The following is a 22,929-nucleotide window of genomic DNA, read 5'->3' as shown; positions in this document are numbered from 1 at the left end:
GCCAAGCGTTGAGTCCATGGGGAGGCGGCTCCGTGTGGAGACAGCGTCCTTCACTCTTCCCCAGCAGACGCGCCGTCCGCACAGCCCTCGTTGGGACTTCCTGCGGAGGGCTGCCCTCCACTGCTGGGCTGGGGTCGTGTTTTCTTTGGCTGGCTTTAAAGTCGGTAAGCAAGGCTCTGTCTCTTGGAGGATGTCTTTAGAAATCAAACTGGACTCAGAAACAAACACGTCAGAACTAGATGCGTCACCAACCAGCCCCATCGCACGGCCCTGTGAAAACAAACCCAGGCAGGAGACCCCTCCAGCCTCACGTTTGGGTCAACAAATTGGTCCCCCCCACTGCCCACTCCTGCCTGTTTTTCGGAAGTCTGCGGAGTTCCACATTCTCTGTGTCTCTCCTTCGGACGTGCAGGGCGAGCCGGTTGCGGGGCCACCGTCCCAGCCTGCCAGCCTCCGCCACTAGGAGCTTCAATCTCTTTGCTGTGGGCAGAACCAGAGCCTTTCCTGCCAAGACTGAAGGGGCTCCTTCCCAAGGCAGGAAGGACCCAGCATTACCTGAGCCGCATAATTGGTCATGGGGACACAGACACCCTCCGCTTGTCCCAGGAGCTTGGTGAAAATGGCTTTTCTTGACCCATTCCCTGAAAGCACCGGTGGCTCCCACTGAGATCACTTATCTGACGGCTTTGGCCTGTGCCTGCTTCTTGTCCCACCAAGGCCTCCTGCGTCAGGGCCTGGGGTCAGGAGATGTCCCTGCGTTCTGAGTCGTTTCCTCTGTCGTAAGCGAACGGGCTCCGCTCGAGACGGGACGTGGGACCCGCACTGCAGAAGCCCCCGCTCCACTCACTTGAACTGCGCAGCGCAGATCTCAGCCATGCTCTGCCCAGTGCGAAGGCGGCGGCGCTCAGTCCCACCCCTGCGTCTGGGGCCATCGGGGGCCCTGGGGCCTGTCCTGCGTTTTCGCTGTGAGCCGAGCACGGAGAGAGAAGCGGACAGGGCTTTGCCGAGCCGGGCTGGAGGAAACGTCCCCGAAGCGGGAAGCCCGTCCCTGATCCCCGCGGAGCTCCGGAGTCGCAGGTAACACACGTGTGCGTCTCCCTTTGATTTCAGAGAGGCTGCGGCTAGTGACACGCGCCCGCGAACCCCAAGCCCGGCCTCTGCTCCGAGTATTAGGTCTCTCCCACCCCGGAGGGACTGCCTCTTTCTGCAGGGAGCGGGCTTTATTACACACAGCTTGTTAAATGGGCGACGGCGGATCCGCTGGGGTGGTTGGTCCCGCACGTTTGCCACACACACACACACACACACACACACACACACACACACAGCCTGCTCCCGACTCCGAGGCCCTGGGTTCGCTGTGAAGCCCTCTGTGCTGCCGACCGGCGAGTGCCACTGACGCGGGGCCGTCATTTGAGTCTGGAAGGGTGTCTGCTGACCCCACTCACCCGTGTCTAATGGAAGACTGGCTGCCCTGCGTTTTCTTATGGCAAATTATATATCGGGAGGCAGAAGATTTAAAAATTAATTCAAGATTAATTTAAGGATGATGGCCCATGGAATTATTTGGCCAACTGATGAAAAATGAAATTTTCACTACAAAGAGGGAAGATTGTAGAAGTGTCAAATTTTAATCCCATTTCCCATAAAGGATTATCATGTCTCAAGACCTTTCCGGAAACCCCAATCCATCACCCAAGCACCTGCCTTTCCCACACCCTCGGTGAGCCGGCTCATGTAAGCTACGGTGCCAGCGGGGTTTGGTGAAGGATTCGTGTTTAGGGGCAGAATAAATGAACCAACTCTTTATAAAGCAGGAAAGAAATAAATGTTGGGCTGGACATTGAATCCAGATCTAGGAAAACTTGTTACTTTTTTAAGCAAATGAGAAAACACACACACACACACACACACACAGAGGGCAGGGAACATCTTTCTTATCTGACGTTCTATTAAATTTTAAAGACTACTGGAAACAGCTCAGTCCTCATTGTCCCCCTAAATCAAAAGAAAAGTAGCGAGTTAAGAAAATTCCATCTTGTAAGTGTGAAGGCATTTTCGGTGACGATGGGATTGTGGATAACTGCAGTTAACACACGCACATGTGCACACACATGCACACACACACGCACACACACACATGCACACACACACACGTAGACTAATGGAATCTAGTATTAGGTAGAATTATGTCATAACCTAACTAGTGTTTTGTCTTGGAGAAAAAAATACATATATTTAAGGAGACAGAATTACCCATCGGAGGCATAGGCTCCTTAAATAAAAGCCATGCAAGAAAGTCACCCTGGACTGGCTGCCCTCTATTTTAAAATATTAAAAGCTGAACTTTCTCTGCACGTCTCCCAGTTTCAAAAAGCAGAATGCATCTGGGCAGCTTTTTATGGCTTGTTTTCCCCCCTCCAGCTTTCTACATGAACGCACATTTGAGGGAGGCTATACGTGAAGCAGTAGACTAACCTTCAATAATGCATTTTGTTTAATGCCCTATTTGGTCTGATCATTTCCTGAAAACTACTCATGTGATACCTTATTTTCAAAGCACTGGGAAAAAAATCAAGTCCATTACAACGGCGCTGTGGAAGGCCCGGGACGGCATCGGACGGAATGGAGCGTGCTTCCTGAGCCGCGCGGTGCCCTCAGTTCTGCAGGAAGGGGCCGCAGCCAGCCTCACGCCCAGGCTGTGCCGACCGACCGGTGCGCCTCAGCCACCGTGTCAGTGCTGCCCGTCGGGGGTCCTCCGTCTGGCCAGAAGCATCTTCTCCACCTACGCCTCCCGCCGGGTCCATCTTGCACTTCTCTGTGGCTGATGACCTCATTCAAGAAAACCATTTCAAAGGGCTCCTCTGGGGGAGCATCTTTTTCTTCTCCTCCCCCACCCCTCCCCCTGCCGCCGCCTCCACCCCTGCCGTCCTCCCCTCCCCCCCTCCCGGTCCCTCCTCTTCCCTTCCTTCTCCCCGCACAACTGCTCTCTTCATCCTTACCCCCCCCCCCCTCTCTTCCTCCTCTCCCCTCCCCCACTCCTCCTTCTTATCTGAATCGGCAAGCTAGATGTTGACTCAATTTCTACAGCTTCTACTTTTTTGGAAAACAAAAGCAAAAAACAAACAAGTGAACAGAATGATGTGCTTAATCTTCAGAATATGCAAAGACAAAGGAGAAGCGGACACAGAAGTGTTGAGTTTACATCTTCCAGTTTTATCACTCTTAGAAGTGTTCCCGCATTTACATTTTCAAAATAGGGTAGGGATAGAAAGTCACATAGCCGACTGGTTTTTGACATTTCAAAACCCCTTTCCTCCCCACATAGAAGAGACAAAAGAGGAAGTGGTCTGCTGGGACACCTCATGAGAATCTGCAATTTGGCAGAGAGTTTCCAGTCGAGGTTCCGCACTCTGGGTCTTCCCTGCTCCGTCCGTCCAGGGGGTGCCGTGGTCCCCCCGCCATCGGGCAGGAAGAAGGCCGTGGCCGCCGCATCTTTCTTGGGGCAGCAGCACAGAAAGAGGGACGAGGCTGGTGGCCAGGAAAATGGCATTCCGTTGGGAATCTATGGGATTTGACGCGTCTTCAGCGCCAGCGTGGACCCGCCTGATCCCAGAGTCAGATACCGGAGACGGAGAAGAGACCGGGAAGGCGGCCCAAAGCTCGCGGTGGGCGATCGAGGCAGGGCGCACGGCCACTGCTCTGCTGGAGCCCGTTTGGAGAAAGAAGAGGAATGAAGTCGAGTCCCAGAATCTATTCCGGAGTAAACTGTGCTTTCAGAGGGGGACAAGTGCTCCAGAATAAGAGGCAGTCAGAGGCAGTACGAGAGCCGGAGGTGCACGGGATCGAAACCCGGGGGGAACCTGGTCAGGATAAGCCACCAAGGAGGGAAAAAGTCGGGACGCAGGAGGCGGGAGAACCTGGGAGAACCTGAGACAGAACCAGGCCCCGCAGGAGCGTCAGGCCAGCGGCCGCTGCACCACCACAGTCCAGACAGCGAGGACGCCGTTTGGACGCCGTTTGGACGCCGTTTGGATGCGGAACGGAGACTGTCGGTCGGTGTCTACACCGCTCCGAGTAGGTGCGCTGTATGGCAGGAAGCGTCAGGCTTTCCAATCTGAGCTGCTTCCACACCGACCCGGTCCAGGAGTTCCGGTCACCTTTACGGGCCACACACCCAACAGGATGAGCTGTCAGCCCCCGAGGAAGGGACGGGACAGAACGAGGGTAACTGAGAAGCAGCAGGTCCGCGGACCCGCTCACCAGGTCTGTGCGGGAGGGAGCGCCTCCCCCACCTTCCTCTCCAGCGGGTGTGCGCGGCCCGTTCCTCCACACATGCCACTCGTTTCCGAAGGCCGAGAACTGGAAAGGCTTCCTTCATGAAGCTCCCAGAGCTGCTGCTGGACGCACAGCAAGGCCTCCGAAAATCCTCTTCTAACTGATGCACGGCTCCTTCAGAATAACTGACGATGGGGCTAAAACAACAAACAGAATCTTGGAGATAGGACCCGGGATCATCATCCGATGATGAAACCTCTCCAGGTGCTACCTACCAGGAACTTCCCAACTGCCCTGACAGCCTGCAGCGAGTGTCCCCACAGCCGGCAGCGAGTGTCCCCACAGCCAGTAGAGAGTGTCTCCACAGCCGACACAGAGTGTCCCTGACAACTGGCAGAGACTGTCCACACAGCACAGCCAACAGGCGTCAGGCATGAGGGGCTGTGGAATCCAGTTGTTGGATGTTCTGCCGCCTGGGACACCTTCGCGCCTGGTTCTAATCCCCCAGGCCTGCCAGCCCGGGGCCTGTGCTGTTTTCTGGAAAGCACGAAGGACCCCAGGCTCCAGCACGATGTTTATGGAACTATTACCAGCAGGGACACCTGGGTGGTTCAGGTCACTGAGCAGCTAGCTGCCTTCGGCTTGGGCCATGACCCCAGGGTCCTGGGATGGAGCCCCACACTGGGCTCCCTGCTCGGCGGGGATCTGCTTCTCCTTCATGCTGCCTGCTGCTCCCCCTGCTTGTGCTCTCTCTCTTTTTGACAAAATAATCAAATAAAATCTTAAAAAACAAACAAACAATAATCAGCATGAGCTCGTGGAAAGCATTCAACAATAAGTAAGACCAGGTTTGGATCCCACTTCCCGGAGCTGTGAGATCTGGCCACACCATTCATCCCTTTGGAATGTAGGTTTGTGCCGTAGTAGATGGTGATGGTCACGACTATTTCTTTGATGACTTTGGGAGGACGTTTCAATGGCGTGGAAGCCCTTTGTAAGTGATAACTGTTAGTGGGGTCCTTGACCTTGAGCAAGGAGTTTGAGGTCTCACTTTTCCCACTCTTCCCTGAAAAGGGGGCTCTCTGAGATGGATTTGGTCCCGGTGCTCACGATGGGGATGCAGTGTGGAGGTGTCGAGGGGTCTCAAGTCATTCTTGCCCCGTAAATCCCGCCGCACGTTGCTCTTCTCCCGTGTGAACCATGACTTTGTCATTCTTGCTTTTGAGGGTTTCTCTTGTTTGGGGGGTCTCACGACCTGAGAAGAGAAGAGGGGGGCCTGGGGCTGGCCTCAGGGAAGAGGAGGCTGGAAGCAGGGCTCTGACGCGGATGGCCGAAACCCAACGCTCACGGTCTCTTTCTACCGTGCATCCACAGCTAAGAACTCCTTTCCCAGCATCCCTGACAACGGGCCCATGCGAGGAGTATCAGTCCCCCAACAGGATGTAGCAAAGTCAGAGGTGCCACCTCCAGGCCAAGGCTTCCAGGGCACCCTCTTCTCCATTCCCCAGCTAGGTGCAGGCGACGGCGGCATTGCCACCACAGCAGAAGCCTGGGTCCCCGGGCGCTTCAAGGAAAAGACCCATCCTGCCCAGGAACATCCTGGTTGTCCACCTTGGACAACAAATGGGAGACACAGAAACTTTTATTTTGCCCTATATGGGGTCTCCATGTTAACCAACCCTAGCCAGTCCCTCGTCTTTGTCTTAAGCTAGAGGGAGAAGAACCACCCCAGAGCTCGCACATAGTCCCGACCAGCTCCACAGCATGGTGTTTTCCGTGGAGGCTCCGAACCGAAGTCTTCACCGATTACAGAGCGTCCGCAGGCTGCTTCCTTCTCTCTCCTCTTCTGCGTGTTCACTCAGTCCCCGGAGCAGTTCCCAGAACCGGGCTGAGCCGCTGCTCATTGTGCCTTGGGTTTGGGGCACCTGCGACCCCTTCACCTGCTCTGGTTAGGGCACCATGGATCCAAGGTACAAAGAAACACTCAAAATAGCCCGAGAATATCAAAATGACAGCACAGGTAGCAAAAGATGTAACGCATACATGAGCTTCTTGGGGTTTAGAATTGACCCTGAAACGAGGCGTGCCGGGGACTCCCTCCGCAGCGCTCGGACTTGCTGCACGTCTCGGACTTACTGCTCTCCGTCCTTCCCATTTCTTCTCTGGAACTCGGGCGAGCATATGGAAGACATTTCTCTCCAGCCTGGACTTCACGGGGCCTCTGGCGGCAACACCCAGGCAGGAACCGATAGCTTTGTTCTTTTCTTTGCACCGAGTTCCCGAGAGCTGGTCTGCCTGCTTCTCCTTTCGTGCGCAACCTCAGGGCCTGGCCCGGTCTCGGGGTCTTGCCTTCCCCACCGGTCTAGTCCGTTGTGACCAGGGTTAAATGGAGGTATTTCTTATTTAAAAAATTACTTTGGAGGGCAGCAGGAATTCTGGGCAAAGCAGGTGTTACGTGAGGCGTTGTGGGATGAGGGGCTGTGATCAGCGTCTGTGACATCATGACGAGCAGTAGTGACGAATGTAGGCTTCTACTGCATGACACCAACGCTAACACGCAATACCTTTCATACCAACTGGGTTTTAGGCACTGTTGTAGAGGAGCGGGAAGACAAATGATAAATAGCCCTATGTGGTAGCAGTTAGCAGCTTGTTTGGGGGAGGGAATAAAAGCATGCAAATAAATAATAAATAATAGTAAACCAATAAATATGTGTACCAATTATCATATCTGATTAACATCTTGAGTGCTTTTTCACGATTTATCTCTTTTTTTTTTTTTTTTTGAATCAGTACTTTGAAGAAAATAGCACCATCAGTTTATGAAGAACATCAAATTCCAGAACTTTGTGACTGGTTTGTGAGCCAACATTTATCAGGGCTTCTTCTGGCTCCTACTCAGCTCCTGGGGGGTCTAAACCCAGTGACCTTTCCATAGGATCTTGCCACGCGACAAACACCGTATGTTCCCAAATCCTTTCGCTGACCATATAGAAGGATTGAAGGAAAACATTTGCCAGGATTTGGGGGTCTGGTCATTTTTGGGAGCAGAGTAGAGCAGGGGCAAGGGCAGCAGCGGGAAGGACCGCCCACCTCCTGAAGTGCGGGATGTAGTTCGGGCTGAGGACAGCACTGAGCAGGCATCTGAGGACAGAACCTTCACCGGAGCACACCCGGTGTGGCTGGCGAGTCTTAGCGGGGGCTGGACGCTCGGGGATGGTTCAAGACACACCTGTCTTCTGTTGGACTCTGTGTTCCGAGAGCATCGAGCAGAACATTGGACGCTATTGCCCTGCAGTTGCTAAATCGTGTAGGAGATCGTAAGGCCATATTTACTAGGGGCTGCGGCATCCAGTACTATGTCAGTCATTTGGAAATTTCTATCTGCCCTTGTTTTACAGTTTAAGCATTTGAGGATTTAATTCATTCCGAAAAACATCCGAAAAACATCGTTGAATGCTAACCAAATCCGCGGCACTGGGAAACCAAAAATGAACAGACCACATCTTCAGGACTTCACATCTTCAGGAGCTTACTGGGTCTGTATCTGGACAGAAAGAGGTCGCCCTTCAAGTGTGGCTTCTGGTCCCATGACCACGGGCCAACAGGATCCTTGGTTTCCTCCTTCACGAAGGCGGGGGATCCACAGTCCTCTTGTCGTGACGTCATTCTGCGACTGAAATGGGATGGTCTTCCCAAAGAGACAGCCCCTCCCCCCATGTGCCTGGCTGTGGTCAGCACACGCATCGCACCCCAGTCACCCCACCGCACCCAACGTAGGCACTGACGAGACTGGGCGCACCACATATCTAGACCTCTTGTTTTATGGTCCCCCTCATGTCTCACCCTCGTGATCCATCCCCAGAGGATGTACCCCTTTTCTCGGATTCTGCAGAGCTGTTGGCTCAGGAGCAACCCCCAGGGCACACGGTGCTCCCCTACTCTGGCCAGAACTCACCGGGGCGCTGGTGTTGTGAGTGTTGAAGTAAAATGAATTTGTCTTTTGCACACATCTATTCCATCGCATTTGCTCCTGCTGGAATCCATCCTGTGTTTTTACCGGCCCTTTTTTCTAAGAAGCCACATTGGACAACTTGAAGTAATTGTTATCCACTGGACGAGCATTTCCCAATACAGCGCCCTGTTCCGACGTGCAGTCTGAAGGGGCTGTCGGGCACTTCGAGTGCATCTGGTGCTGTGAGGGAACGCGTGTTAGTCTGAATACTCACACCGTACGGGGCAGCCAGTGTAGGCGATGTGGAACGTCACGCCGTCAGCTGCCACTACGTTTGTCTTTTCCACTCAAGCTGTTTGAAGAGATCGTGAACTGAAGGGACACCAGACTGAATCCAGGGGGACCACAGTCTGTCCTGCTGGTGGCTCCCCACCCTCCCAGTCCACCTGTGAGGAGCAGCCCCGAGCGCAGTGGACGGGGCCGCGGTCCTTTCCGGAGGGCATGAACCTCTGGTGTGGGGTGTGGGGTGAGCGAGACCCAGACCACGCAGTTCTGTACGGTGTTCCTGGACACTGGGGCTCACAACTGAGTTTCGTAAGAGAGAAGTGTGTGTCCGTGTCTTGATTTGGATCTAGGGACTCGGGCAGGGGCTGGCGGCATGGGGCCGAAGGAGGCCCGGCCGCGGTGTCGGGGACCCTCAGCAGCGCTTGGTGTCCCGGACTCTGGGAAAGCGCTGTGACCCCAGATGGCCGTGGCCTCGCCTGCCATCTGGCAGCAGCTGTGCGGACAGTTTGGTCCGATGATCCTGAGCCAGACAGCTGGTGCCGCGTATTAGAGAAAGTGGAGTCCGCGCTCCACAGCAGCGGCCTGGGCCTGCGGTTCCGGGGAGACGCCTCATTTATAAACCTGGGCAAGCGACGGAGGATTTGCCGCATTTATACGTGGATTTTTAATAGCCTCGTTATTTCCTCATCAGGGAGAACACTGCATGTTAATTCTTACGCTCATGTTAGCTTGTGGTCCTAGCGCTGCCTTGGCACACAAAACCTCACTCTGGTTTTTGTTTTTTTTTTTCCTTTTCAATATGATCTGGGAAATCCTTCTTCCAACAGCAAGCCTCAAGGGTACCTGTGAAATGTCCTATCGAACGTCCCAAATTATAGCAGTGTTTGGGTGAAGAGACATCACCAAACATGGGTCTTCTCAGGAAAAATCCCCAGATATCAGAGTGTCCTAGTGAGAGCCTCGAGGAAGTGTGACAGTCCGGGGGCAGCTGGGAACCCCCAAAACATGACTTTGCCATGCGTCACAGAGGCACAGCCAGCCTCACTCCAACACCCCGTTGACCGAAACGGACTCAGAGCTTGTCCAGCCCCGTTGACACCCCGACACCGGCTTGTCACCCAGCACCAACGACTCTGCAGAACGGGCCTAGGTCGCAAGCCTGCGAACAGAACACTTCCTGTTAAAGATTACGGTCACCACGTTCTGATGTAAAGAACAGACCTGGCATTTCTTTTTCCCTTCTTCCGACCGCTGCTTGGCGCGAGTGATCAAGCCGCGTCATGGCAGGAAGCCGAGGGTGCGCGTCATGGATGGGAACTTCGGAGACGCTGCCCGCTGTTCAGTGTGCGGGTCATGCGCTCTCATGAAAAGCCCCGTCTGCCTGACTCCGAGGCAGTAAGAGCATTTTTAGGAAGGCAAGGATGTGTAAGACACTGCATGATCACCTAAATATGCAGCTGAAAACGAGCTGAGAAGATGTACCCTGCCCCAGCCCCCAAGGTGGTTTCCGGCCAGCCCATGTGGAAAAGGCATTAGTGGGGAGACACGGTGGCCAGGAGAGGTCACGGCAGGAAGCGCAGGCCTGAGGATTTACGAGGTCCAAGGTCGGCTACCTCAGAACTGCAGGCCAGAGGGCCCTTCTGGGCCTTCTCGCTGAGCTGGGCCTCTCGGGCCAGGCCCTGGAATGCGTCCAAACCTTTTAATTGATCGGTTTCTCTGATCGGCGCCTTGCAACGCTGGAGTCGCCGGGATCTCTCGTAGTTCTGCTCCCGGCCTCGTTGGCTCCTGAGTGGTAGCGATGATTATGTTGTTCCAGCTGAGATCCACAGGGATTCTCCTTGAGGGGTTTTTGGAACACAGAGTGGGTTTTCCTAGGTTGGCTCATTGCAGAAGCTCCCAGGGGAAGTCCCAGACCGTTGCTAGTTTTGGAAAACCTTCTCCTGTAGAGTGGGAAGCCCCTGGACTGGATTTGGGGAGTGGGAAGGGAAGGAATATACTCGAAACAGGGAGAGGTGCTGCTAATGGGCAAAATACTTAAAAGAACGTAAAAATGATGAAGATCTTTCAGCAAATGCATGCTGGATGGTATCCTGGAAGCGACGGTTTTGTGAACGGTCCCGAGCCAGCTGACCCCCAGCTCCCCACGCCCGCTCTTCCCCATCGCTGACCCCTCCAGACAGGTTCCCCATGTCTCCTTCACGCATCTGCTCCTGCACACGGCTTCCCGCCCAGCGTGGGGTCGTCTTCCGTCCCTCAGTGATGGAGCAGAGATTCATGCCCGTGGACAAGTGTCGGGCTCAGGTGAACGAGTTCAGCCACTCTTTATACCATACGGTCTTTTAAAGTCCGTATTCTCTGAAATGCCTCACGGAAGGACGGCGAGTTGTGCTGCTACGCCGTTGCTCGCGCTGCGGGGGAGTCCATCCAGGCGGGCGGAACGTCGTGTCTGGAAAAGTGGGGAGAAGAAATCAGCGGCCGTCCAGGCAAAGCCCAGATGAGGGGAAGCTGGGAGTGTCAGGACAGTAAAGGGTGCTTGTCCCGCTCTTCTGGAATTTCAGCCAAGGAGCTCAGGTCGCAGCCCAGATGGTTGTGTCTGCACAGAGAAGCTAGACACCTGCACGCAAAGCTTGAGGACAGGTGTTCAAGATCGTCTGTGCCCGTCGTCTCTACCTCTGGTCTCTTTAAGGGAACCCTTTGAATTGAACAAGGATATGATATTTAAAAGGAATTTTTATGAGTAGAGTATGAGTAGGGAGAACTGTTTTGTATCTGGTCGCTTCTCGAGAGAGGAGAGATAGCTCGGAGACACCCGCCCGTGAAGACTGAGGCGTCAGCCAGAAGGTGAAGCTTGTCCCCAGCTCAGGGGTTGACCAGCTCAGGGGTTGCCCAGGGGCAGAAACTCAAACCGCCCAGAGCCGTGCACAGAAGACTGGACGGTCGGATTCTGGGCACAGAGGGGTGGGTGCCTGATCCCAGGCTGGAGAAGGGGGAGGTTCTGGGGGGGCTCCTGGGGGGACAGAGAAGCCAGGACAGTAAGGACAGGGGCTCGGACTCCGGCGTCGGGCAGAGCAAGGATGTACAGAATTTCCACACAGGCCAAGTGGATTCAGAACATGTCAGTCCGCTAGAGCCTGAGAACCCGGACGGATTCCGAGGAAGAAACACTAGAATTCCGGGAATGCCGGGATGGTCAGCCTGGATTTCTTTCTTTCTTTCTTTTTTTTTTTTTTTTTTAATTTATTTGACAGAGATCACAGGTAGGCAGAGAGGCAGGCAGAGAGAGAGGGGGAAGCAGGATCCCTGCTGAGCAGGGAGCCCGATGCGGGGCTCGATCCCAAGACTCTGAGACCATGACCCGAGCCGAAAGCAGAGGCTTTAACCCACTGAGCCACCCAGGCGCCCTCAGCCTGGGTTTCTAATACACCTCTCCCCGAAGCAGACTGGCTGGGAAAACAAACAAACGAAATGTAGACATGGCTAAGACAGACTGCTAGACAGTGCGAGGGGCTCGCTCTGGGACCCAGCACACATTTTGAGCCGTATTCACCGAAAGCAGTACAATGAAGACGGCACGAGAAACGTAGACACGATTCTGTTTCCCGTGAAGGTGGTGTCGTGAAATAGGAGAGAAGTGAACGAAATGTTATAAAACTCACTTTGGGGGGGGGGGAAGCCGGGGGCCCAGGCCCCAGAGATGAGCCCAGAGACCCCTGTTCGGGGCTCCTTTCTCGGCCACGTCCAACAGAGCCTCCTGAGCCGGAGCAGCAGAGCTGGAAGGGCACGTGCCGGCGGCCGTGCTCGTAGCAGGACATCGCGTGCCACCCCCGCACCCCCCAACGCCCCCAGCCCCCCCCCCCCGTTAATGAAAATGCAGAAAGAAAATGCAAGCCCTGGTTGTGCGTTGGAACAGAGAGCGTGTCCTGCCATTTGGGCAACCTGGGAAGAGGGAGGCAGAGGGCAGAAGGCAGCACTTGACACGCGGAAAAACACGAGGTATTTTCTGAAGAACGTTTTCAAAACGGAAAACCAACAGAAGACTCCTATTGTCCGTCAGGCAAAAAACCCTCAGGACACAGGACTTGGATTGTCAAACGGCCTCCACGCCAGAATCGGACAGACAGACGACAGCCGGACAGAGTGGGCTGCGCTCCTACTGTAGTTCAGGATCGCGGCCGAGTCAGGAGGGCCCTAACGCCTCCTGCATCTCCCTACGGCCCTGAGTTACTGAACAGTTAACGTGAAGCCCGGCACTCAGCGCTCTGACCACCCCCCACCGCCGCCCCGGCCAAAGGTTAGGCCAGGCGATGTCCAGTGGTGGGTCAGGACGGGGAGGGACACGCATCCACCCACGTGCGTATGGACGGGGCCGAAGAAGAGTTGCCTCCTGCTGCAGGCAGACAGCTCAGGGCAGAAGCAGGGGGGATGCACGTGATAAGCAAAAAGCCTTAGTGGTACATCTTGGAAGGTGTACCTCAGGAAATCGATGCTTTATCAAAAGTATCATACGTTCAAGAAAATTAAAAAATAAAATCTCTGAAATAAAAGATTATGTGATGACAACACCTTGAGAAGTAACGGGAGTTTTTGTAACTAAAGAAATAAACTTAGGAGACAGGCAATATTATTACAGCCTTAAGTGAAGATTAAAAACACTCAAGTTGTTGCTTGCAAGTGATGTCCATGAAAACAATCCCCTAACCTACAGCGTCTGGTGGCGTCTCTTCTGTCGGCCTTCCTTCCCGGGGCGTCTCTGTGATGGCGTGTCTCACCACAGACGGGAAGCTGTGATGGAAAGATCTACCAACGGGGTCCAAGCCACTTATACATGAAATTAACTCCAAAGAGTTAGATATTATGGTTTTTTAAATATGTCGGTGTCTTCCTTCATGCAGAAAGCTATAGTAACGTGAGCACTGAAACAGGGGCTCATCAACTGGATGTAGCTGTATGTGCTTGAGGCTCTAGTCCCCCAAAATAGGACTGGGCCTGGGGAGCCTAAGTAGTGGCATTAACTCTGCCTGTCGCACAACTCACGGCCAAGGGCCGGGCAAGACGACATGAAGGACATTTCTGAGGTCTTCTTAGGAAGCCTTGGGTCTCACATGATTCCCAGACCATCAGCATTTTCTTGTACTGTGGTTCCAGCATTAAAGGTCCCCACTTGCTATACAGGGACCCCTGAAAGCCAGCCACTTTACATGATACTTAACCAAAAAACTGACTGTTGTTTGCAACATTTTGAATGAGAGACTGAATGTGTTCAACTTATTGAAAGCCTTTATTAGCTTCCAGTAATGCAAACTCCTCAGGAACTTTCAAAGCTGATTTTGACAACACATGATTTTGGGCTCATCCATGAGATTTGGAATAGCTCCAAAAAGAGTAAATCCCATGTAAAATACAATTCTGCAAAGGTCATTTAACTATAATAGACTAAGGAAAAGACTTGAATTCTTCATTGCCAAGCCTGGAATGTGAAATAGGCAAGGATGTAGATATCCTAATGTTGTTCTCTTATATGGAAAGAATATGCAGTCCTCTGTTTAATATTGGTTTGTCAACAGTACAAATTTAAAAAAAAAAAAAAAAAGATCATTCCTTCAAATTAAATAGGGCAACACACAGAATGCAAAACACAAGACCACATAGCAAATCATTAAAGGTAGCAGTAACACAAGCAAAACCAAACAAGGATAAACTCAAGAAAACAGAAAAACATAATTTGGAGATTGAAACCATGCATGACCACGTCTTTACTGGGGAAATCATGGGAGGTATTCAGATGTACGCAAAATTATCAACATTGGTTGACTCAGGTGAGAACATTTTGGGAATTACTGTTTAAACTTTTCTCTTTCATCGTTGGGAGGAAGAAGAGGAGAGGAGGAGAGAAGGGAAAAGGAAGAAAAAGAAGAAGAATTGTTTGCATGATTAAAGCCAACAACAACAAAAAATCCTCTCATTTGAAGAAGAAAATAAAAGAAATAGACAAATAAAGTGGGGGGGGGGGAGGTTAGGAGCACTATTTTCATGGTGTTATTTAATCCCCTGTCCCGTTGACAATGAAATCTCCAGTCCTGAGTTTCAGGATGAGAAACCAGAGGATATGAACGGTCTTGGGTCTTTGGAGAAAGACGTAGCAAAGTTCAGATTATAATCTTCTCTTAACTGAGATATGAAGTGCACTTTACGTGTGAACGCTTAGCAAGAGGTTTTACATCAGTAAAGCTTTAATTAATCTCCTGATCCCACAAAGCCTTAAATTAATCAGTTTCCCACTCAAACACATCCTGATTAGTTGACGGATGGAAGCCTTCAAGACCCTTCTGGAAGAGACACTGTCCATTTAGCGTGAGTGAGGACGTCCGTCTCCTGCTCTCTGTCCTTCAGATCCTACTATCCCTTTTTCTCTCACCTGATCTACAGATTTATAACTGTGTGTCTGGAGACATGAGTAAAGTCTTAGGATTTTCATAGGTGGAAACTTTTCTGTTCTGTGAAACTTGTGGAGATGGCGTAATTGTCAGTGTACGTTTTTCATCATAGCCCACAGTTCCTCTTGCAAGCTCAAGCCAGAAGCTCTCGGCTCTGGTTTTGCTTTGAACCAAGTCAGGTAGATCAAGCTTTGTTTCAGTTTTTACCAGATAACCCAAGTAAAGAGTGGCAAAGTCAAGGTTTCTTCCCCAGGAACAGAAATTCTTTCCTCTGGAGGAAGCCTGGAATAAATCTACTAAATGACTTTGGTTAAAGCTGGGGGAAATTCACCAGGAATCCGGTCCATCAGCTCTTTGCCCGTGGATTCGAGAACTCAGCAGCACTCGTGATGGCTGTAGGCACTAGGCTTCACACGCGGGAAACCACGTGCTATAAACCAAAGCTTCCTGTCTATTTTCAATCTGAATCGGATGTTTGACATTTAAAGGGGCTTCAAAGGAACATTTCCATGGAATTAGACTGGGACACTAGCAACTCTGTTGCCAAATTCAAAAGATAAGACAGCTATCTGTGTATTTTAATAAGTAGTAACTTGATGATGTGGTAGGTGGACTTTAGTAAGTACCATGCATGCAACTTGTCGGCTTTCGTAAAAGCCTCATCTTCATCCTTTTTGGCCAGAAGTAAGTTGAGTAAATACTTAAGACCCGAATCTGCTCCAGCTCCTCTGGTTGTTATCAAGGTATCAGTGACGACAAATTAGGTTTTATTATGAATGAGCTTTAATGACGTGCTGATGACATAAAAATAAACATAACGAATACGGACTGGCTTTGTAGACTTTTCCCTTTGCTTGCTGACGTTTCAGCCTGATTCCTCATGCTATTTTAAGTATAAACAAGCCTGGCTCCAAAATCGTTTATTTAGGGGAAAAGATGCAATAAAACTGTGGGGAAGCAGGGGACCGAGGGAGCCACTCCCGCCGTAAGATAACAGATCTGGGGGCTTCACCCTTCCTGCTTAGTTAAGAAACAGCAATGGAGCAGCCCTGTCCAGGAGGCAATGAGTTCTCAATTAGACTCTGTTGCTGAGCCCATGGGTCACCTCTAACACTCAGCAACATCTGCTCCGTCCCCTCACTGCCCGCGTGAGCCAGCAGCCACCCTGAGTGGCCCGTAATGAACTGGCTTCCAGAGGGAAGCCAGAGAGATGGAAACTGTCACCTTCACACCAGGATGGTGTTTCAAAGCCTGTGACAGAAATCCCGGTGCCATCCTCACCAGATCCACTTCCTGGGACCGGTAAGACAAAACCTGTTTTCATTCATCCACATCATTAAAGTTACAGCAATACCCAACATCATGCTTTCCTTTCAGCACAAACAATCCACTACACTTAAAGGGGGAAAGATAGACATCTGCATAGCAGAATCTGAGCATTATCAGACGTTCGGTGCATCTAAAAAAAAAAAAAATAGACAGGGAAAGCCAAGTCAGTTTGAAAAATCATTACATAGAAAAGGTTTTGCTAAGATGGGTTGTAATACAATGGCTTTTAAAAATCATTCTAGAACATTTGAACCCAAAGTGTTAATCTCTTGACTATTTTTCCTTTTTGAAACTACAGTGAAATATAAAAGTGCCTGGGATCATCACAGAATTCCAAATTTTACAATTTGAGCTCTAACAAACATGAGAAAATAATTAAGGAAATTGCTTTGAAAATTCTTCTGACTTTTAACGTGAAGAATGTTATGGCTTCGTTAACGGTCTGTAATAGATCACCTTCTTCCAAGCTGCCTTCCCAGCCCAGAAGCGTCTTTAGTTTACAGGCAGGTTCCAGTTGCTCTCAGGTTGGCGGCTCTGGGCCTCGGACACGAGTTCTCCAGGGGCCTGTCCCGGTGTGCTGGAAACAATCACAGGAAAGCCCGATCTCAAGACTTTTCATTCTTTGACCTCTCCTCTGCGACCCCCAGCAATTGTACCGACGGAGGCTCACAATGACAGCAGCTTGACGAGGCCGGTGTGCTCCTCTGGTGGGGCCTGGATGGAGATGATTAATGCTTAGCACAGACCCGGCAGCAAGCAGAGGGGATCGGTTTTGAGAAGTCCTCCACCACCCCTGCACCCACGCAGTACGGATTCAGAGAGCACGGCTCTGGGCTGAGCCTCGCTCTCCACACTGGGAACGCAGCCTCGAAGCCAGTGATGGCCTTGCCCTCCGGGAGCTTCCATTGCAGTGGGGAAGGCAAGCAGGGCTCGGATGGAGGAGGCGCTCATGCACTGGGGGTGACATGTGTGACAAGGAAGCTACGAGACATGCAGGCGAAGGCTAGAGGGGGACAACGGCCATGCAGGTCACTACACCGAGTGCCCTGAGCCCGTGCTTGAAGGAAGGGAGGCAGCTAGTGATGCAGGCTGATGAGGGGAGCTGATGACGGCCGGGCAGGAGGGTTCCAGGCAGAGGGACAAGCAAGTACCAAGCTAGAACAGCACCCTCGAGCAGGAGGGTGACAAAGAAGGAAATTGGTGACCCTTCTCAGTCCTTGTAAAGATTCTGGCCTTTACTCTGAAGGGATCAGGAAGCCATGACAGGTTCAAGAAGAGTGACGGCACAATCTGGCGAGTTTCCTATGCATGGTTTTGGCACCACGTAAAGAATATTCTAGAAGGGTAAGCAGGGCCCAGGCGGATGGGTAAGGAGCTAGTGGCTGCTCCAGGAGCGTGAGCCTCTGTTCAGGGCTGAGACCTGGTGGCGTTCTGCATATGTATTGAATGTAGGTGTCTGAGGGGAAAAGTCAAGAGTGAGTCAAGTTTGGCTTCAAGGAACCTGGAGCATGGCGTGGCCGTCTGCACTCCTTTGCTGGGGCTGCTGGGTCAGAGCTGCACACACTGAGGGCTTACACAACACACACGCATCACCACACGGCTCTGGAGGCCAGAAGTCTGAGATCAAGGCATCTGCTGGGTGGGTCTCTCTGCGGCTGGGAGGGAGAGACTGCTCCCACTTCTCCGAGCTTCTGGGGTTTCTTGTCTTCTGCAGCATCGCCAGCATCTCTGTCTTCACCTTCACATCCTGTTCTCCCTGTGTGTGTCCCCGCCTCCACATTCCCCTCTTCTTGTAAGGACACCAGTCCTGTGGGATTCGGGGGTCTACCCTACTCTAGTGTGGCCCCATTTCCCCTTAACTAATTATATCTGCAATGACTGCATTTCCAAATTAGGTCACATTCGGAGATACCAGGGGTTAGTACATTAACATGTGAATGAGGGGCAAGTTTCAACCCACACCACCATTTATAGAAATGAGAAAGACTCCCGAGTAGCGGGTTTTGACATAATTCTGACTTGTGTTCCAGGTGAAGGTGCCAAGTAAATGGTTGAGAATCAATGTGGAGCTCAGAGAAGAAGCAGCAGCTCAATAGAAGCGTATTTAAAGCCACGCTCTGTGTAATATGAGCTACGGAGGGACCAGGCATGGAAAAGGGAAGAGATCGGGAAACAAAGCTTTGGGGACCCCGACAGTTAGGAATAAGGGAGGGGAGGAGGTGCCACCAAAGCATGGTCAGTGAGGAAAGAGACAGCCCAGAAGACTGTGACGCTTGGAACAAGCAAAGGCTGTGTTCCAAGATAGAGCGGTGACCCCCGGGGGCGCGGGACACACGGCCAGTGACCGACACCTGCTGCGACTCCAGGTGTATTTTCCGTGGGGCCGTTGGGGTGAAAGTTTAATTGAAATGGATCACGACACGATGGGATGAGAAGGCCGGAGACAGTGAGTATGAACTTTTTTTTCGTAGAGTTTCCCTCTGCAGAGAAATAGACGGGGCAGTGGGGCTCGGAGAAAACGGTGAGGTGCGGCGTTTGTTTTTACAACAGGGAAGATTTCAGCATGTTTCTCTCGTGATAGGAAAGGGCAAACAGAGAGACAGGGTAGCAGAGGGGGACGGAGGGGTGAACTCCGTAGCATGCCTTTACTCTAAAAAAGCAGGTGACAAGTGCCCAGAGGTTTCTGGTCATATGTGGAAGCAGCGTCCATCAAGAAGGGACGTCAGGATGTGGTGCTGACCCAGGTTTGGCTGATGTGGCGTGGAGGGGTGGAGAGTCTCTTCTGATCATTCTTTTATTTTTCAGTCAGAAAATACAAAAGCTAGGTCGTTCCCCTAAATCGGAAGGTTGAAACCTTACCATTAAAGAGGATAATGGTAGGAGGTGGGGCCTTTAGGAGGTGCTTGTCACAAGGAACAAAGGCACAGGGGAGCCGCTGACCTGATCACCCTGGCCTGTCCCTTGCCTGCCTCAGCCACTGTCTCTCTTCCCGGTCCAGCTGTGGTTCTGTGAGCTGTCTACACAAGCCCGACCTTGCTTCTCTCGCACTGTCGGACGCGCTCATGAAAACCCCGGTCGTACTGAGTTATCTGTCTATTCTGTGCGTACCCAGGATGCTGGCTATGGTTACGGGACCTCCTAACTCTCACGGACCCATCTCTCTTTAAATTCATGACCATCTTCTTAACTGGGGGATCTCCGTGGTGTCCACCACCCCATGCCTGATCCTGATTCCTTAGTCTGCGCTCTTCCTGGATGAGCAGCTCACTCCTCCTCCCGTCAAACCTTCAAGACGCTCCCGGACTCTCTGTCCCCATCCCCACCTCCCTCCCAGCCGCCACTCTGCTCCTCTCTTCCCTCTTTCCCTGCAAAATCCTGATATTGTCTAGACCCTTTGTATCTGGGCCTCTAATTCATTCCACCTCTAGTCACTGAAACCAGGCTCTTCCCTGCCTCAGTGGAGGGAAGCTGCTCTTCTTGAGGTCATCGGTGTTCTCTTTATTGTTCAATTCAGTGATCCACCCCCCCTTTCTCTCATTCGATCCATCGGCTGCTTTGGGTGCGGTCCACCCTGTACTCCCGTCTGAAACACTTTCTTTACCCGTATGTCCACTCACGGCGCGAAGACCATGCTTGCCGTTGTGACCTGCTGACTACAGGAAGCCACTCTCTCGTGCCCTCAGGGAGCGGCCAGCGTGGCTGGGCAGCTCAGACTGCTTGCTCTGGTTGCGGTCGTGGGCGTCAGCACTCACGGCTGGTCCAGATGCAGGAGAAGGTCCCAGGGGCAGGACCCTAGGGAAGCTCCCAGAGGACAGAAAACAGGGCTGGGGTGACCTGGCTGGAGGGTGGCATGTGGTTGTGGTGCAGTGTGGAGGGACATGGACGAGGGGATGGGTTTGGAGGTTTCCTCCTGCCCCTCCAGGTCGGGCGACGGCGAGTCACTTTTAGGAAGCAGGAAGCGTGAACACCCAGAAGAGCCCTTATTTGGAACATTTTGAAAAGACTGAAGTTGCCAGTTGAAAAGTCTAGACTCCATTCTGTGGCGAGGAGCAGACAGGGACCGTTCTGAAGGGACCCGCTGAAGCAGGTTTTAAGAAGAGGGGACCCAGGCGCGGCTTACACTGAGCCTCTCGATGCGCTCGGAGGGACGCCGACGGGGTCCTGATCATCCGCTTGACATCCCCATTCCTAAGCACCTGTGCTTCCTGTTGGCGGAGGGCTCGGCAAGGAACAGCATCATCCGGGGGAGCCGCTGGCCGAGACAGAGATGGACATAGGCCAAGAGGTGTCCTCAGCCTCCTTGGGTGACACATGGGGCAGCTTCCTTCTGTGTCAGGACACTTCCCGATGCGGGATCGCACAGCTTCACGGCGCTGTAGCCCACGGGGGGGGTGGTGTGGCCCGTGTGGCTCCAAGACACGGTGGGTGGGGGAACACGGGCCGGGGAATGTGTGTGGGAGGCTCCCTCCCTGGGAACACGGCAACAGAGAATCCTGGAGGGCAGCCTGGTGCCAGGGTGTGCCTGGGCGACCCACAGGGATCTGTCCTGAGCAGATGCACACGGTGCCACATACACACATGCACACACTCACACACATACAGTGCCACACACACGGCTCCACACACGCTCTCATACATACTCTGACACACTCACACACATTATCACACACACAGTGTCACACACACTCTGACACACACTTGTCACACACAGACAAGCACCACACACACACTTATACACACAGCGCCACACACACTGTAACACACACACGGAGACACACACAATCACACACACACGGCATCACAAACACTGCAACACACAAGTTACATCTCATCAGCACATATAGTCACATCATGTTCCTAAAGGAATAAATGCAAGTTATGTTAAGAACATTTCCAAGAAAGTACCGGAAGTTCTTGATCCATCGGCGTGGAAACTACATTTCCCCTCACACTGGAAGTCCTCCTCAGGGACTTAAAAACAAGCTAAATAGAAGATGGAATAACAAAGCTGGAAAAGAGACTGATTTATTTAAATATGAACAGTTAATCCTTTTAAACGTACTTTTTCCCCAAAGAAGTCTAAGAAACTATCTTTAAATTAGCAACATTAACATAAAAACAACAATAAAACCAAAATCTTGTTATGTGTCTCCTCTTAAAGTAGATTTTTATGAAACTAATTCATAGTATTTTGGATATTATAATTATTTTCATGACTTTTTCTGCATTGAGAAATTCTGTTACTTGGAAAAAAGCTTGACACTCTATCGTAACTTAGTAATGTTGACATGGATGTAAATTAGCATTAAGAGACACAAACTGTGTTTCGTGTTTAAGAGTACAAAACCCGCCATTGTGTTGTTTTTGCTTTTCATTCACACATCTTAGAGATGTTTCCTGCCGAGCTCCGAATGTTAGGAAGAAACATGGTCTCAAGTTTAAATTAATAAGGGCATGTGAGCTGTGTTCCTGTGGATTAGACATGTCCACGTCAACTCAGGGAATTGCGGCGAGGGGACAGTGGCGGGAACCACAGAGTCATCACAAAGCGGGTGTTCCGAGGCTTGTCCTCTGACTGCCATCAGCCAGGTCGCCTGCAGCCAGCAGACAGGCCCCAGGGGCTGTGTTCAGAGCCCCAGCCTCTTCCCGGACCCTGCGCTTGGGGCAGAGGGAAGGGCGCCTCTCCCAGAAACAGCGGAAACACGGGGATTTTTCGGGAGCCTTTTAGTTGAGACGTTTTCCTGTGTGCCTCTCCTAGGGACGGCCGCCCCAGAGAAGGCAGCCCACAGGCCCATCCCTTTGACCCCAGCCCCCGAGGCCTCAGAGGGGTCAGATTTCAGGATTTCGGTGCAAGCCGGAGAAAGCTGGGGCATTCAGGGGGCCTGTGGGCTAAGAGCTTGCAGCTTCCACACCTGGGCCCCTGGAACCATTCTGAAATACAAATTTTGTGGCAGAGCAAACTCGAGTGGTTTGGGTCTCTGTGCCTCTCTCACCCCCCCCCACTTCTCCCCTCTCTCTCTTTTCCCTTCTCCCTGCTCCACTCCCGCTAGGATCTAAAGTGCCCCCTCCATGTCTAGTGGGGGTTTGGAGTCCAAGCCATGCGAAGGAAGGAACCGTCTTGTTTTTCCTCCTGAGATGTTAAAAAGATGGCTTTCCTCAGCCTCAGAATATTCGCAGCCCTCCCGCTGTAGAGGAAGCAGGGTTCTAGGGTCTGGAGTTGACACAGTTGGCCTGAATTTTAGCAACGATTCAGAAACCCCTTCTCCAAAGCCCAGCTGCTCAGGAGGCCCGGCTGGAAAGTGGCAGAACACAGCAGCCCCAACACATGATGGTAACTTAACCCCTATGCTTCTGGACCACCCAGCTCTTAGAAGCTTTGGGTACCAATAAGCAAAAAAGGGCAAGCGACACAGTTCTACATGCAGCATGATGTCATTTTGCTCAACACTTTATGGGAGAACCATGGGTAAAAGCAACATGTTGGCACAGGACACAGGTGTAGAGAAGCCGTGGGAAGGATGTACGTGGAGATTTAGCCAAGCTCCGGCCAGCTGGCTGGCTGGGCGTCCGGTGACGTTCATTTCCTTTTCCTCTGCTAAATAGTACTTCTAAATATCCTGCTTATGTCAAAGTAAGTGTTTCGTGTGT

This window comes from Mustela nivalis, assembly GCF_964662115.1.
Source record: "Mustela nivalis genome assembly, chromosome: 8".
In the NCBI taxonomy this organism is placed as follows: Eukaryota; Metazoa; Chordata; class Mammalia; order Carnivora; family Mustelidae; genus Mustela; species Mustela nivalis.
The sequence above is the reverse complement of the archived record's forward strand: the minus strand, read 5'-3'. Positions refer to the sequence as shown.